This window comes from Heterocephalus glaber, unplaced genomic scaffold (assembly GCF_053883595.1).
Source record: "Heterocephalus glaber isolate CG9 unplaced genomic scaffold, H.glaber_assembly_v1.0 deba00001452, whole genome shotgun sequence".
In the NCBI taxonomy this organism is placed as follows: domain Eukaryota; kingdom Metazoa; phylum Chordata; class Mammalia; order Rodentia; family Bathyergidae; genus Heterocephalus; species Heterocephalus glaber.
In genome coordinates, this window is record NW_028258302.1 from 8,469,168 (window position 1) to 8,484,466 (window position 15,299).

General features: G+C 38.4%; 1 pseudogene; it reads left to right on the forward strand.

Moving 5' to 3' along the window:
* The first annotated feature begins 589 nt into the window (after positions 1–589).
* Positions 590–6,722, forward strand: LOC106009873 (PHD finger protein 3 pseudogene; annotated as a pseudogene).
* Positions 6,723–15,299: the final 8,577 nt, after the last annotated feature.

Genomic DNA, 15,299 nt, shown 5'->3' on the forward strand with positions numbered 1-15,299 from the left:
ACACCCAAAGTTAAAAGGGGAAAAGTTTATTTGGCTTACAGTTTGTAGAGGTTTCAGTCCATAATCAGCTGGCTCCAAGGCAGGGTGGCACAGGGACAACAGTTCATGGTGGTGGAAGACAGCAAAAGCAACAAGAGGAACCCTAACAACATCTTTCTGCCCCTTATATCTTATCCAGACTATCAGGATTAGATTGGTGCCAAACCAATCACTCATGTGTAGTGGTTTAGTAATCACATGGCCTTAATCCCAGCATCACACACTCTAGATTCAGCTGCCTCTGAAAAAGGAAGCCCCGCTTCATCCACATGAGGCTTTGGAGGGACATCTAAACACAAGCCATAAGACTTACCAAATGTGATATTTCCACTGTGTTTAATGATTTTCTGTTTCTTTTTTCTCTTGGTAGTTCCTTGAGGGAGTTGATGATCAGCCTGGAGGCACCTCAACCTGGGCCTGTGTGTTCTGAAAGGTCAATTTCACTGTTATCCTCATACCTTCCTATCAAGAGTAGCCTTGACAATGTCATTACTAACCATTTTTGGAAATGGACCAAGGCCACCAATCTCGGGGTTAGGGCAGATATGGCATGGACTTTGCCTCCAGTATAACTCAAGTATGTGACTTTGATCTCACTGGGGTCAAATATAAGCAACTCAGTGGAGGCAGCTGGTCTCAGATGAAGCTGGTTGCAAGATGGCAGAAGAAAGTTGCACCTTGGCCTCTTCTAAGCTGAAACTCAAAAGGCCTGTTATTGTTGCACATTCTTCACAGATAAATATGTTAAAGCCTATACTCATTGCTAAAAAAACACTCTGTGGCTCAAATTTATAATACTCCCTCACCCTAAGTAAACTTCATCCACTGCCTCCAGGCTTAGTGAGCTGTGAAGCTACTTCCTCTTGGAATTGGCTAGGCAGCCTTGGAAAGAGTACAAAGAGAAAAGGCTCAGCCTGCCTGTGATGGATGGAATTAATCTACCAAGCTGAAGAAACTAAATAATTAAATTCCTAATCACTTCTAAGCCAGTGAGGCCAATATAACTGAGGGAGGGAGAGGGCTCTGAGGCCCAGACCAATAACCTAGAGAGGAAAAAGGGCATGAAAAGAGAGACATAGGTAGAACCCTTTAGACCAGGGAGTAACACCAGGAAGCAGGCAGACAGACATGCTTCACCCGTACCACAGACTCTCTTTCCAAGTGGATATGGGTTATTTTTGGAATGAAAGTCACCCCACCATCCACCAAAACACAATGAGAGGAAGGTCTATATACTTTTCTACCCTCCCCAGAGAGCCCTTCTTGTCCCTCCATGGGCTGCAGCATGGGAGTGAATGGGCATTGTGTACCAGATTCATAGACTGCCTGGGACCTTGACTTTTCAACAGGTATGGGATCAATCTCCAATCATGACAGGACTGTTTTCTGGTGTGAGGCATAATGGCAGGAGTCGACCCCTCAACTCTGGTTCCCTTGCTTCCCTCAGAAAGTGAAACAGTGAAAAGTATTTGGGAGTAGAGTTGACAGAACTAAATTCTGATTAAAAATGTCTTCCTCCTGAAACTCTATTGAAATGAAATTAAAGAAATAAAAACACAACACAAAAGGGCAAAAATAACGGGTCAGGAGATATTAAAAAATAGAAGAGCTCAACATATTTTTGAAGACTGAATGTTTACAAAAGGAACTATCTGCAGAGGTGGGATACTCTTAGAGGAGAGTCAACCCTCTCCATAAAACTCCAGAAAGGCTCAGAATGCAGAGGCTCCAGGTAGTAGATGATGAGATAGGAATGAAAACATAGAAATTGGTAGAAACTCTAAATTTGGGACAGATAACGCCCCAATATGTTTCCCAGCAGCTATTACTGACAGGCAACTACTCACCCCCTGACTCCTTCATTTTGGAGAAATTGAACCAGAGAGACCAGGTTTAGCTGTATCTGGCACAATGGGAGAATAGAGACAGTGAGTGGGGATGGAAATAGGAAATGAAAATGGTAAGTTCTGCAAACAGAATAATGAGACTTGCAACTGATTTCCCCCATGTTGCTCCCAGATCACTGTTTTGTTTTGTTTTTGGTTCTGGTTTTGGTTTTTTTTTTTTTTTCAAGTTCTTTGAGACAGGATCTCATTATGTATTCCAGGCTGGCCTTGAGCTCACAATGATCCTGCTACCTCAACCTCTCAAGTATTAGGATTACAGGCATGTGCTACAATGCCTGGTCAGACCACTGAGTTTAAGGCAAAAATTAAAGAATTCTACTCTGGAGAAACTGAATGACCCTAGAGAAAAGATCTTTATACAGGCCATTTGGAGATTCTTACATGAAAAATCTGGTGTAGCTCTGATCTCCATGTGCTCAAATAGGTAAACATGAACAGAAGTTGGGCACAATGGCACATGCCTGCTATTTGAGCACTTAGAGGGCTAAGGCAGGAGAATCACAAGCTTGAGGCCAGCCTGGTGACCCATCTCAAAATAAAAAAATATTCAGTGGTAGAACATCTTTAGGTTCAACCCCTAAGACCAAACACACACACACACACACACACACACACACACACACACACACACACACACTGAGTATTTTCAGGCAATTCGAGGAAACATTTAAAGTGAAAGGGAGAAACCGACTAAGAATCAGAAAAACGAAACCTGGAGTAATTAAGGCAATATAAGAAAACAAAAGAAAATGATATAAATCTTAACAACTTTAATTAATATGCCTGAAGAGTTAAGAGAATTTATTACATTTATAAAATTAGAACCAATTCTATGACAAAAGATAAGAGAACAAGAAAGAGCTCTGGGAAATTAAAAAATATAGTAGCTGACATTAGAGGTTCAATAGAAGCTTTGGGGAATAAAGTTGAGGAAATCATTGGGAAAGTAGAACAAATAGATACACTGTACCATGTGTGATAGTTAACTGATTGTGGCAACTTGAGTAAGAAGTGCCCAACTAAATTGGATCAGCATAGTTCTGGGTGTGTCTGAAGGAATTTGTTGAAGACTGAAGACCCACCCTGGGTGTGAGTGACAGTAACCAATACGTCTGCTGCCTAAATGGAATAAAAGGAAAATGAAGAAGGAAGGCTCACTTTTGTTTCTTCAGAGGAGCTCCAGTTTTCACCTTCACCTTGGACATTGTCTCCTGGCTTCCATCCTAGACCCTTTGGCCTTCTGATATGATATGGACTCACACAGGACACTACTGTGAGCCCCAGGCCTTTGACAGATAGCACTCTTCCACATTTGACTCCGTGGGTGGCCACTGTAAGCCAATCTTGTAAATTCTTATATATTTGTATATCTTGCATTAAATCTGTTTCTCTAGTAAGCACTGACTTATTCAGAGTTTGGTACTGGGAGTAGCTCTAGAGAAACAGAATTGTAAAGATGAAATTTTGGAATGGTTTTTTTTGTTTTGTTTTGTTTTTTTGGTACCGGCAATCGAACTCGGGTCCTTGCGCTTGCAAGGCAGGCGGCGGAACCACTGAGCTAAATCCCTGGCCCTCTTTAATGGCTTTAGTGGTTCCTGGAGTTGGCTCTCTAATTTGATGAGACCTAAAGATGCCAGTCTATCTTGATAATGTGGGGAATACTGATAGTCTTTGGTGTGAACTGTTTAAAGTAATACACATGTAGATCCATTTGATTATCCTAATTTACCACTTGTGAGATGTAAGGAATTTAGCAACTCCATATATGATACTTTTGAATATTTTTGGCAGAGTGAGAAATATAATGATGCTGGCTGGTTGCTCTTAGCATCTCTGGATAAACTAGTAAAGGAAAATAATGAGCTTAAAATATCCATAGGAAATCTAAAGTCATCTAACTGTGCAGACAAATAATAAAGGAAAATAAGGAGCTCAAAGATTTAAATTCCTAGCAGCAGAAATAAATAATCTAAAAGTTTCTAAGTGTGTCTTGAAAGAGACTCTCTCCTTCAGCCACAAGGTTGAGATTGCAGAAACCCAAACACAGGCTCTCATAATTCATTTGGCTGAAATACAGCACAAATTTAATGCTCAGCCTTGAAGGGTATTTGAAGTAAAGTTGAGGGCACTGATTGGAAAAGAATGGGATCCTGTAAATTGGAATGGAGATGTTTGGAAGGATCCTGATGAGGTTGAGGATGTTGAGCTCCTAGACTCTAATGAGATTAATTTGCCAGAGAAAGAGATGTTCCCACCAACGGTGGTAGAGGCATCCCCACCCCCACCACACTTGTGGGGTGGTGTTGGCCTCTCCCAGCATACTTGAGGAAAGGAATCCTGTGCTGACCAAGCATGATGATGCTGACACTCCTCAGGATCCACCCTCACCTCCCACTTTTGCCTGGAGGCCTTTAATTAGGCTCAAATCAACAGAAGGCTCCAAAGGGTGAAGTAGGTAGTGTGAGTCATGAGGAAATCTGATGTTCTCCCAAAAAACTTCTTGAATTTTCTAACTCTTATAGAAAGAAGCCTGATGGGGCTGAGATTTAGCTCAGTGGTTCTGGCACCTGCCTCGCAAGCGCAAGGACCTGAGTTCGATCCCTGGTACCAGAAAAAAAAAAGAAGAAAGAGGCCTGATGAACAAGCGTGGGAATGGATTTTATGGGTGTAAAATGATAGTGGCAAAAACACACCTAGATCAAGCTAAATTTGTTGATATGGGCTTGTTAAGCAGAGATTCAGAATTTACCGTTGCAGCTTGTTGAGTAAAAAAAATACCATTAATAGTTTGTTTGGCTGGTTGATAATATGGATCAAAAGATGGCCTACTGTGAATGAGTTAGAGATGCTGGATATTCTGTGGTTTGCTGTTGATTGGGGATTTAAAGGCTCTGGGAAATGGGAATGCTGGAGTGGATTTGGCATGGTAAACATAATCCTCCACACTGGGATGGTCCAGAAAATGTATCCTTCACTAACACCTTGAAAAACAGATACATGAGGGGAGCACTGACGTCCCTTCAAGTCATTCTTCAGTGTCATTTTGCCTTGAAGAATGATGCTGGCTTGTATTCTGGGCCTAAGTATAATAATCATGGAGAAGCCAGTGTGCCATCTCATGAATTAAATTGTCTGCTTCTTTCAAAGACTTGTATTCCTATTGAAGAAAAGAAAAATGGAGCTCTTAAGGAATGTAAAATTAAGACTGTTAGCCATCCATTGTTTAAGTTTTCAGAAAAGGTGGAAGATGAACAGAATGCCATTTTAGGTAAAATGGATAAGACCATTGAAGAAAGGAGGGCAAAGGGAAAAACTTGAGCAAGAATCAGGAGATAGTAAAATTATCCCATGAAGATGACCAAATTATTGAGGAACCTGAATCTTCTGGTATTTCTGATGATGTTGCTTATATAAAGGCAAATAACACAGAAAAGAATGTTGTAGGTTTGTCTTGTGCAGTAGATGAAGTGACTGATCATTATTTGGGACTGAATACCATGGATGTTGATAAAGCCAAGAACTCCCTTCAAAGAAATAGGAGGAGTAGGGGAAAAGAAAGAAGGGAATGGAATTAATATGAGAAAAAGAAAAAATGGAAACAAAGTCTTTGTAGATAGAGAGGTGTGGAGGGGTTGACGGGAGGGCAGGGGAATGGGGAAAAAATAAGAACCAAGATGGATTATAAAAAGAACCAAGATGGATTGTAAAGGTGCAAATTTCCAGTGATGAATGTCATTATATTGTATACCTTATATGTACCAATATAATTAATAAAAAAAAAGAAATAAAATGGAGCCATTGGGTTATGGTGAAGACACGGAGTCTAATGATACACAGTTAAAGAGTACTGAGTTTAATAAATCAAAATTAGAGGTGGTTGGTACTAATGCTTTTGAACCAGAAGATAAATATTTTACAAAATGGTGTTTGTGATGTGCCTGACCCAAACTCAAAACGGTTGAATATTGTTGAAAGTATTAAAGTGGAGCCTTAGGAGACAGCAAATCTTCAGAATGATAGAAGCAGCCAGTCAAATAGTGTTTCTTGAATAGAGTCAAAAAACATAAAATCCAAATATACAAAACCTGTAACTCATTCTAAGCAAAGCATGACCACAGATACTCTGAGGAAAATTGTTGGAGCAAAGCATGTCAAAAGTGTGAAACGAAATGCTGATGAACCAGAATTCCAGCAAAAATTTCATAGGGCAGTTAAAGTGAAAAAGAAATTGACGAGGAGTCAAAACTAATATTTGTAATTCTGAGGTTAAGGCTGTGAAAAACCAAGCTCATTCTGTATTCAAAAAAAAAAAAAAAATCACAGGATCAAAATTTAGCCCAAACTTTCAAACCTTTAACTTATTCTTTTAGTGGTAAGTTTCTTCATGGTCATCCTACTTGCTCTAAGGAAACTTATTGTCCTGCACAAATGGAACACTTGTTACATTAGCAGCAGACACCGGTAATGAAAGTCAGTAATCATGTGAAAGAAGAGCTTGAACGTCCCAGCCTTGAGCATTGTAAAGAAGATAAACTGAAACTAAAAAAAAAAATCCCGAGAAGAACCTGCAGTCTCATCAGAGAAGAAGCAGCAGCAGTTTTTCTTTTGATGAGCCACTGTTGTTCATTCCATACAGCATTGCTAGAAGGTTTGGATCATAGCTCCTTATTTGAAAGCAAACAAATGTGGGTTCCCAGCAAGCAGTGTGGGTTTTGCAAAAAACTTCATGGCAAGGGGTGTGTGTGTGTGTGTGTGTGTGTGTGTGTGTGTGTGTGATGATGAACATTGAAGAGAAATTGTATTTTTGGAGAGTGGGATTAGTCTGAGAACTTTTTAACAGAAATAAATTATTTACTAAGACTTTTGCAAAAACCACACCAACCTTCATTAGTCCTGGATAATAATAAAAAGATAGAGCTACTGAATTTATAAATATATCATTCTATTACATTTTTCTTTTTGGTACTGGGGATCGAACTCTGGACTTTGTGCTTACAAGGCAGGCAGCAGAACCACTGAGCTAAATCCCCAGTCCCTCTATTACATTTTTAAAAGTATAGTCTAATCAACAGCTGATATACATGGAAATGTTTTGTCATTGTAACCAGATAGAAAGTGTAATTTAGTCATTGTATTTGAAAACAAAACTAAAACCTTTTTGCAAATCAGAAAATTGTTATACTGTCTTGGGACTGTGATTTATATATAATTTTATTTGGGTTGAGAAGAGCTAGCAGTAAAATGTAAATTCTATTTTTTGAAGGTTTTTTTGTAAGATGTACATTAAAGACTTAATACTCTCATCCCAAAACTATCAAACTTGACCTTGTAATAAAATTTGATAGCTATAACAACTGTTCGATAACCCAGGAGAATTTGTATGTAACATGAAATAGTGAAAACGTACTTCTTTTAGTGATTGTTTTAGTGATTCCAAGGATTTCTTGTGAATTTAAATCTTTCCAAAATTTTAGAGTTGATTTGAGCATCGATTTTCATTATTTTTTAGGATCCCATCTTTGATAGTTTTGTGACATTGCCTTCCTACTCCCAGTGTATTTTTAAAATTTGCTACCTTTTTAAGAAAAGGAAAATGAGATGAAGTGGAGTATATCTACAAAATTGTTCTGATTCAGTGTTCACTTTGCTCTTGGAGTGTCTATCAACACTGATAAGATAAAATAACTTGAATACCATTATTTTTATTCATGAATGTTAATGTTAGAGTGACTTTCCAGCATTGTTACATTACATAAAATTAAACTCAAAATTTAGAGAGGCACAATTTAGTAAAATATTTTGTAGTACATTATTTTGGTGGGGAAGAAGTGGTTGGGGGGAATAGGGAGGTATGGGGGTTTTATTTAAAATGCAAGGTTTTATGTCAAAGGGCTTCTTCATTTATGATTTAGCCCAAGCCCTACTTTTAGTGCCAGAGGTTACTTTTTTTTTGGTACCAGGGTTCGAACTCGGGACCTTCCGCTTGTGAGGCAGGCGGTAGGGGTTACTTTATAACAAAGCACAGTTCCGTTTTTGAATGTTGTGACTTGTGTCAATATGTGTATATTTATGCCACTTCTATACTCCTTGTGGTTTTTCATCTAGAACATCTTATTCAGATACTCTAAAGTGAGCTTACTATTTTTAGACCTAAGAGAATTAAGGTTTGGATGGTGCTATTAAGTGCCCTTTTAATAAAAACCATCCCCTTTCTGTCTGCTAGAATCTTCTAAACATCACACTGACCTGGTTGGAGAAGTGGAAACTTCAGCAGAGTTGGAAGCCATGTCAAGTATGTTATACTGTGGCTTTTTTATAGATACACTAGTGTTCTGATGGCTCAGTCCTCAGGAGTTTGCCCAGACTTTTTAATGATGGCTATCACTTCATCAACATCAGTAATTATTTTTTGTAAAGTGAGGATGAGGTGTTAGTTTCATTTAAAAAGATCTGTTTGTGATCTAATGCCACCTTTAAGATCTTCTCTATAAAATCTAATTTCAAGGGCTGGGGATTTAGCTCAGTGGCTCCACTGCCTCCTCGCAAGTGCAAGGACCTGAATTCGATCCCCGGTACTGGAAAAAAAAAATCTAATTTCATTGCTCCAAGTCTGGAAAATGCCTTAGAATATTAGATGTATAGGGATTTTGTGTTCACCCTGTGTCATTGACCTGAATAACAAACTGACACTGGAAACAATCAGTTTTATTTTTATTTTACTTTATTTAAAAAATTTTTTTGGTACCGGGGATCGAACTTGGGTCCTTGTGCTTGAGCAGCAGGCAGCGAAACCACTGGGCTAAATCCCCAGCCCCCAACAATCAGTTTTAGAAACAGCTTTTCAGATTATTTCATTTTTGTCAATAAAGAAGTCTGAGTGGTTGATATTTAACTAGTCTTCACTGCTACTTTATATTGTATTTGCAAATACTGAATTTATTTAAAAATGTACCTTTCACACAGTATGTAATTTTCCTATTTTAATCCACATGTAAGAATATAAATTTATTAGCAAAAATTTTTAAAAGGAGATCATGAAGAAAGTAAAAAAGCAACCCAAAGAATGAGATGGAATTTTTTGCAAATCATGCAGATGTATGAGACTTTTGTGAAAATTTATAAATAACTCATATTTCAGTAATAAAAAGTCAACCCAGTTAATATGGGCAAAGGATCTTAATAGATATTTTATCAAAGAAGACATACAAATGGTAAATATACTCATGAACAGACATTCAACTTTATTAGTTATAAGAGAAATGCAAATAAAAACCACAGAGATACCATTCCATATTCACTAAGATGGCTATAATAAAAAGAAAGAAATAATAAGGAATGTTGATGAAAATAAAAAATTGAACACGAATACCCTGCTACAAGTAATGTAAAATATTGCAGCCACTTTGGAATACAGTGACAGTTTCTCAAATGGTTAAACATAGAGTTACCATATAACACAGCAATGCTACTCCTAGGTACATACCCAAGAGAAATGAAAAAACGTCCACACAAAAACTTGTATCTGACTGTAATAGCATAGTCTGACTGTTCCACATTAACAAAAAGTGGAAACAACCCAATGTCCATCAGCTCATAATTGGATAAATAAAATGTGGTATATTCACACAATGAGTGAATAAAATATTACTTGGAAATAAAAACCAGTGGAATACTGATATATGCTACAACATGGAGGAAACAAAAGCATTATTCTAAGTGAAAGAAGCTAATTGGAAAAGATCATCTATTGTATGATTTCACTTATATGAAATGTTCAGAATAGGCAATTTTATAGAAATGAAGACTGGGGTTGCATTGGGGTTGGTGGGAAATGGGAAACGACTGCTAATAGGTATAGGGTTTCTTTTGGGGGCAATGAAAATATTCTAATATTGATTATGGTAATGGTTGGACAACACTGTGAGTTTACAAAATCCATTGTGTGTATACATTAAATAGGTGAGTGTATTGTATGTGAACGATTTCTCAATAAATGTTTTATAACTTTTTTTGAAGAAGTAACTCATTCTTTGAGAGCTACTCACATAACATGGTCAATATAGAGGGCAAGAAAAGTGCCAGAGAACCCAGAGAGAAGAGGAGGTCCCAGAGGGAGGTCCATAAGGTCCTTTCTGGCCAGAGGAGTTACAGAAAAGAGGTTTTCTTCCTAAAGGTCATATAACAGAGGTAATCTGGTGATATCTGAGTCAGAAAATGACAAACTGATATTCCAAAGGATCTTTGGGACCCACAGAAGAAATTCTCTTCCTCCTCTTCTGACCAGAAAAGAAGAAGATGCAAAGGGCAAAGAAGTAGCTTCCTGGAAAAGCTTTGAGGGCTGAAACTAAGGGAGAGAAATGAAAGAGATATCACTTCTGAAGCCTGTGGAGGAAGTGGGGCAGAACTGGAGGTGAGAGTGAGGGCTTAGGTAAGAGTAGGCAGAGTGCAAGAGAATGCAGGGCTAGTTTGTGCAGGTGAAGACCTGGCCATTTATGGTCACAAGTGGGAGACATTCATATTATGCATAATTTTATTCAGCTCAGCTAGCTTTTTATTAGTGTCTTCTATAAGTTCCTTGATTGTTTTGTTTAATATTTCCCTTATATTCTGTGAGCCCACTGAGCACCTCATTGATGTATTTTTTGTTGTTGTTGTTTTGGTTTTTGTTTTTTGGGGGGTTTTTTTGGTACCGGGGATCGAACTCGGGACCTTGCGCTTGCGAGGCAGGCCACTGATGTGTTTTTAATCCCTTTTTTTAATATCCTTTCAAGGGCTGGAGATTTACCTCAGGGGTTCCGCTGCCTGCCTGGCAAGCACAAGGTGCCGAGTTTGATCCCCGTACCAAAAAAAAAAAAAAAAAAAGATAAATATCCTTTCAAATAATTCAGATGTGTGGCTTTTGCTTTCCTCCCTCTTGATCCTCCAGAATCAGCTTTGGGGGAGTTGGGAGTTTGGGGAGGCAGTTTGTTGCCTTGTCTTCTAATATTTTTCTTTTGTTTCATTTATTTGTTTGTTTTGTTTTGTGCTTAGGTTTGCAGGCTCTTATAGTGAAAAGACTTTATTGGTAATATGGAGATCTCTTTCGTTAGTCTGTTTTTCAATGATGCACTCTGGGCACTGCTAAATATAGTCTTTTGCCTCTGTCTCAAGACCCAAGTGGGCCGGGGATTTAGCTCAGTGGTTCCGCCGCCTGCCTCATAAGCGCAAGGACCTGAGTTCGATCCCCGGTACCAAAAAAAAAAAGTTCAAGACCCAACCACCTCTGTTGATTTGGGAGTGAAGGGTGCAGTATAGTTGGCCCAACACCCAGTTCTCCAGGAATGGACCTCAGAATTATTAATGTCACAAGGGTAATCCAGGTGTTGGCATAAAGAGAAAACCTATTAATAGCAACAATTATATGACCCTGGCAATATCAAGCAAATTAGCAACAATAATACCATCCAAGACCAATTGAATATCAACATACCATAAGAACCAGTAATGTACCACCTGTAATCATAGAAAAGAAATCTACAATTATAGTATGAACACTCAGACAACCCAGATATTGACACACAGCAAATATGTATTAAATGCAACAACTATATTCTACTAATGATGGAAAGGAATTCAACAGTAATAATGTAGAGTTAACTATCTAAAGATTAATAAAGCTTAATAGTTATTAAAAAATAGAGGGGTTGAAAATGTGAAATAGGAAGAAAAGGTCTAAAGGGGTAGGGGATATGGGATAGGTAGGAGAAACAAAAGAAGGGAAAGGAAAAAATATGAGAAAAGGATAAAATGGAAACAGTCTCTGTAAATAGGGAGGGGTGGAGGGGTTGAAATGAGGGCAGGGGAATGGGGAAAACTAAGAACCAAGATACATCATGTAAAGGTACAAGTTCCCAATGATGAATGTAACTGTATTGTATGCCTAAAATGTACCAATAAACTTAATGAAAAAAAAATAGAGGGGTTGGGAATGAGAGAAAGCAAGAGAAAATTTTTGAAAAATTAAATAATGAGAGATAAGAAGGAGGAGGAAGAAGTGAGATAAAGGATCCTATTAAGGGCTAGAAGGATATTTGTAAGATTAGGTAATAGTAACAGAAAAACAAATGGAAAACAGAAGATAAAAAAGGAGGAAAGAAAAAGAAAAGTAAAGAAATAATATGGAGAATAAAAGTAAGGAAAAATTGAAAGAACAAAGGGGGAAAAAAGGAGGAAGGACAAAGGAAAATTTCCTAGGCTCCAATAAACCATTGAAGAAAAAAGGAAAAGAAAAAGAGTCCAAAAACCAAAAAAAAAAAAAAAAAAAAAATCTCTGCATTTTTGAATGAGTGGTTTTCTTCCTGGACCCGCAGTTTTGGAGTCCAGCAAGTCACGGTTCTCTCTGCCTAGCCTTATGACCTGTGGGTTTGTGAGGTGTCTGGCCTATTCGAGAGGCCCCTCTGTTTTACCCATACTGTGGCAATCTTCAAGATGAGACACGTCCTCCCTTGTGCTGGTAGATAAGGATATCAGTCAGACCCCAGGTCCATGCTGGATGCAGGCAGTAAGGCAAGGTTTCAAGTACACCTAGCACAACTCAAGCTGGGCTTGGCCTCCCACTTGGGGACAGGGCCTGTGTCTTTCCTGGCCTGAGGTCAAACCCTCAGAGGATCTCTTTCCAGCCTGCTCCCTGTCTGTAGCTGTCTCCCCTGGCTGTCTTTCACCCAGTGTGATAGTTAGCTGATTGTGTCAATTTGAGTAAGAAACATCCAACTAAATTGGATTAGCATAGTTCTGCATATGCCCAAAGGGATTTATTGAAATCAGAAGTCCCAACCTGTGGGTGATTGGCACCAACCAATAGGCTTGTTGCCTGAATGAGATAAAACGGAAACAAAGAAGGAAGGCTCACTTCTGTTTCTTCTTCTTTTTTTTTTTTTTTTTTTTTGTACCGGGGATCAAACTTGGGTCCTTGCGCTTGTGCACCAGGCAGCAAAACCACTGAGCTAAATCCCTGGCCCTCACTTCTATTTCTTTGAGGAGCTCCAGTCTTCACCTTCACCTTAGATGTCATCTCCTGGCTTCCAGTGCAGACTATTCAGCTTTCCAGCACAGACCCTTTGGCCTCCTGATACAAATTTGCACTGAACGCTATAGTGAGCTCCAGGCCTTTGACTGAATCCTTTGCACTTTTCAACACCTGACTCTGGGCAGTCATGTAAGCCAATCTTGTAAATTCTTATATATTTGTACATCTTGCATTAAGTCTGTTTCAGGAGTAAGCACTAACTAATCCACCCAGTCACCGTGGGAGGGTAACACTGGGAACCCCAAAGTGAAGCTGACCCCTGGCAGTTTTGAGTCCTCAATTCAAATAATCCCTTCCTAGAATAGTGCCTGACCAAGCACTCTCTGACAATATGGCATACTCTTGCCTTGGGATCCCTGTATGGCTGTTGTCTGCTGTGTGGAAAGAGTTCCCTTGGTGTAAAACCATGCAATATCTGTGTAGATCACAACAACTATGGGCTTCCACTGGAGTCTATGCCCCTGGCCCAGTTGTTTGCTGCCATTTCTCTCTGGAGTCTCCAGCACTCACCTTGCTTCTTCAGAGCCGGGTCCCCTCCACAAGCTGGGAGCTAGGGAGCGTGTACAGGTTGTTTCATTTCCTTCTCTGTACTGTTGTCCCAAGAGTTTTATTTTTTATTAATACATATTTGCAATATATTATTAATATATTCAACATGGGAATTGGTAATATTCATATCACATCTTAATCCTTTTTATTTTCCCTTCCTTTTGCCCACCCCCACCTTTCCTAGATCCCCTTCCCATCTGCAAAAAGTCTATGTCCCTGTTTCCTCTCATCTTTTATTTTGCTCTTTAAATTATTTATACTTTGGCATTCTCATATGAAAGATGGAAAGCATTTTAAAAAATATTTCAGTTGGTGGCACATGTCCTGATCTGAACTCATTTAGCAGCAAAGCTTGACCAGAACTGTTTCCAGGCTATTTTCAGGTTATATTTACGCTACTTAGGATGATCACTTATCAAATTTTGCTAATATGTAACATATGTGCCTATGAATTGCTGCCACCTTTTAAAAAATTGTTGAGATACAAGTCTAGTTCCTGAGCACAGTGTGGAATGTGTGAATAGTATATGAGGGAAATCCTAAATGAAATAAGTGTAAAGAAAAAAGGCTTATATGAGTCCAGGAACCAAAAAGAACATCTTACAAAGGAAAGAAGATTAGGTTAGATTTGGACTTCTTTTCTACACTACAACTAAAATCCCAGGATCTTATACATAGCTAATACATCATTTTTGGGTTAAATGCTGGCATTTTTGGAAATATCATAAAAGGTGAGGTGCAAATTTCTAATCTTTCAGTAAAATCCACTCATCCTCTTTCCTATGAGATTATAAATGTAGCCTGGAACATGACTCTCTCAGTCCCCAGCCTGATTATATGTGGATTAATGTGTCTCTGTTAGAATTTGATCAGAAGGGTTATGTGCCATTTATGAGTTCAGCAACTTAAGACCATGTATGCCTCCTCTATACTCTCAGGAAGATATATGTTGATCCAGTCCCACTGATGAAAAAATGAGGTGGAAGACTGCTATGTGTAGAAGCACAACTGCTAATGCTCTGAACTGCAATATGAGAAAAGGATAAGCTTCAATTTTATTTGAGCTATTGCATTTTGGGCTTTCTTGGTTATATAGATTTGGTCTTTAATTCACAGGGATTTAGGATGAGCATCATCTATAATCTTATCTGAAGAGAACAATTGAAAGAGTACTCTAGTTTTCAAGATAGTGGAAAATGAAAGGGGGAAAGACTGATAAACAATAAATTCATACAGTTAAATCTAAATAGAGCATATATTGCAACTGGGAGTCTATCGTCAAAAGAGAAAGTGAAAATTCTTGAAACAAAACACCAATGCTGAAAGGAAATTTCTGTTGAGTGCAAAGACATATGCTTGTAGTACTAGCTACTTGGGAGGCTGAGGCAGGAGGTTTGTTCAAAACCAGATATTTTTTAAAAATTTCATTGGTATATTTTAGGTATACAATATAATGACATTCATTATTGGAAATTTGTACCTTCACATAATATGTCTTGGTTCTTATTTTTCCCCATTCCCCTGCCCTCCCTTCAACCCCTCCACCCCTCCCTATTTGCAAAGACTTTGTTTCCATTTTTTCATTTTCTCATATTAATTCCACTCCCTTCTTTCCTCCCCCCCCTCATTTCCCCTTCCTCTTTGCCTCTTTTCTTTCTATTTCACACTTTTTCTATTGTATCTTTTGATCATTATTTACACTTTCAGTTTCTCACACCAGAGAAACTATTTGGTATTTG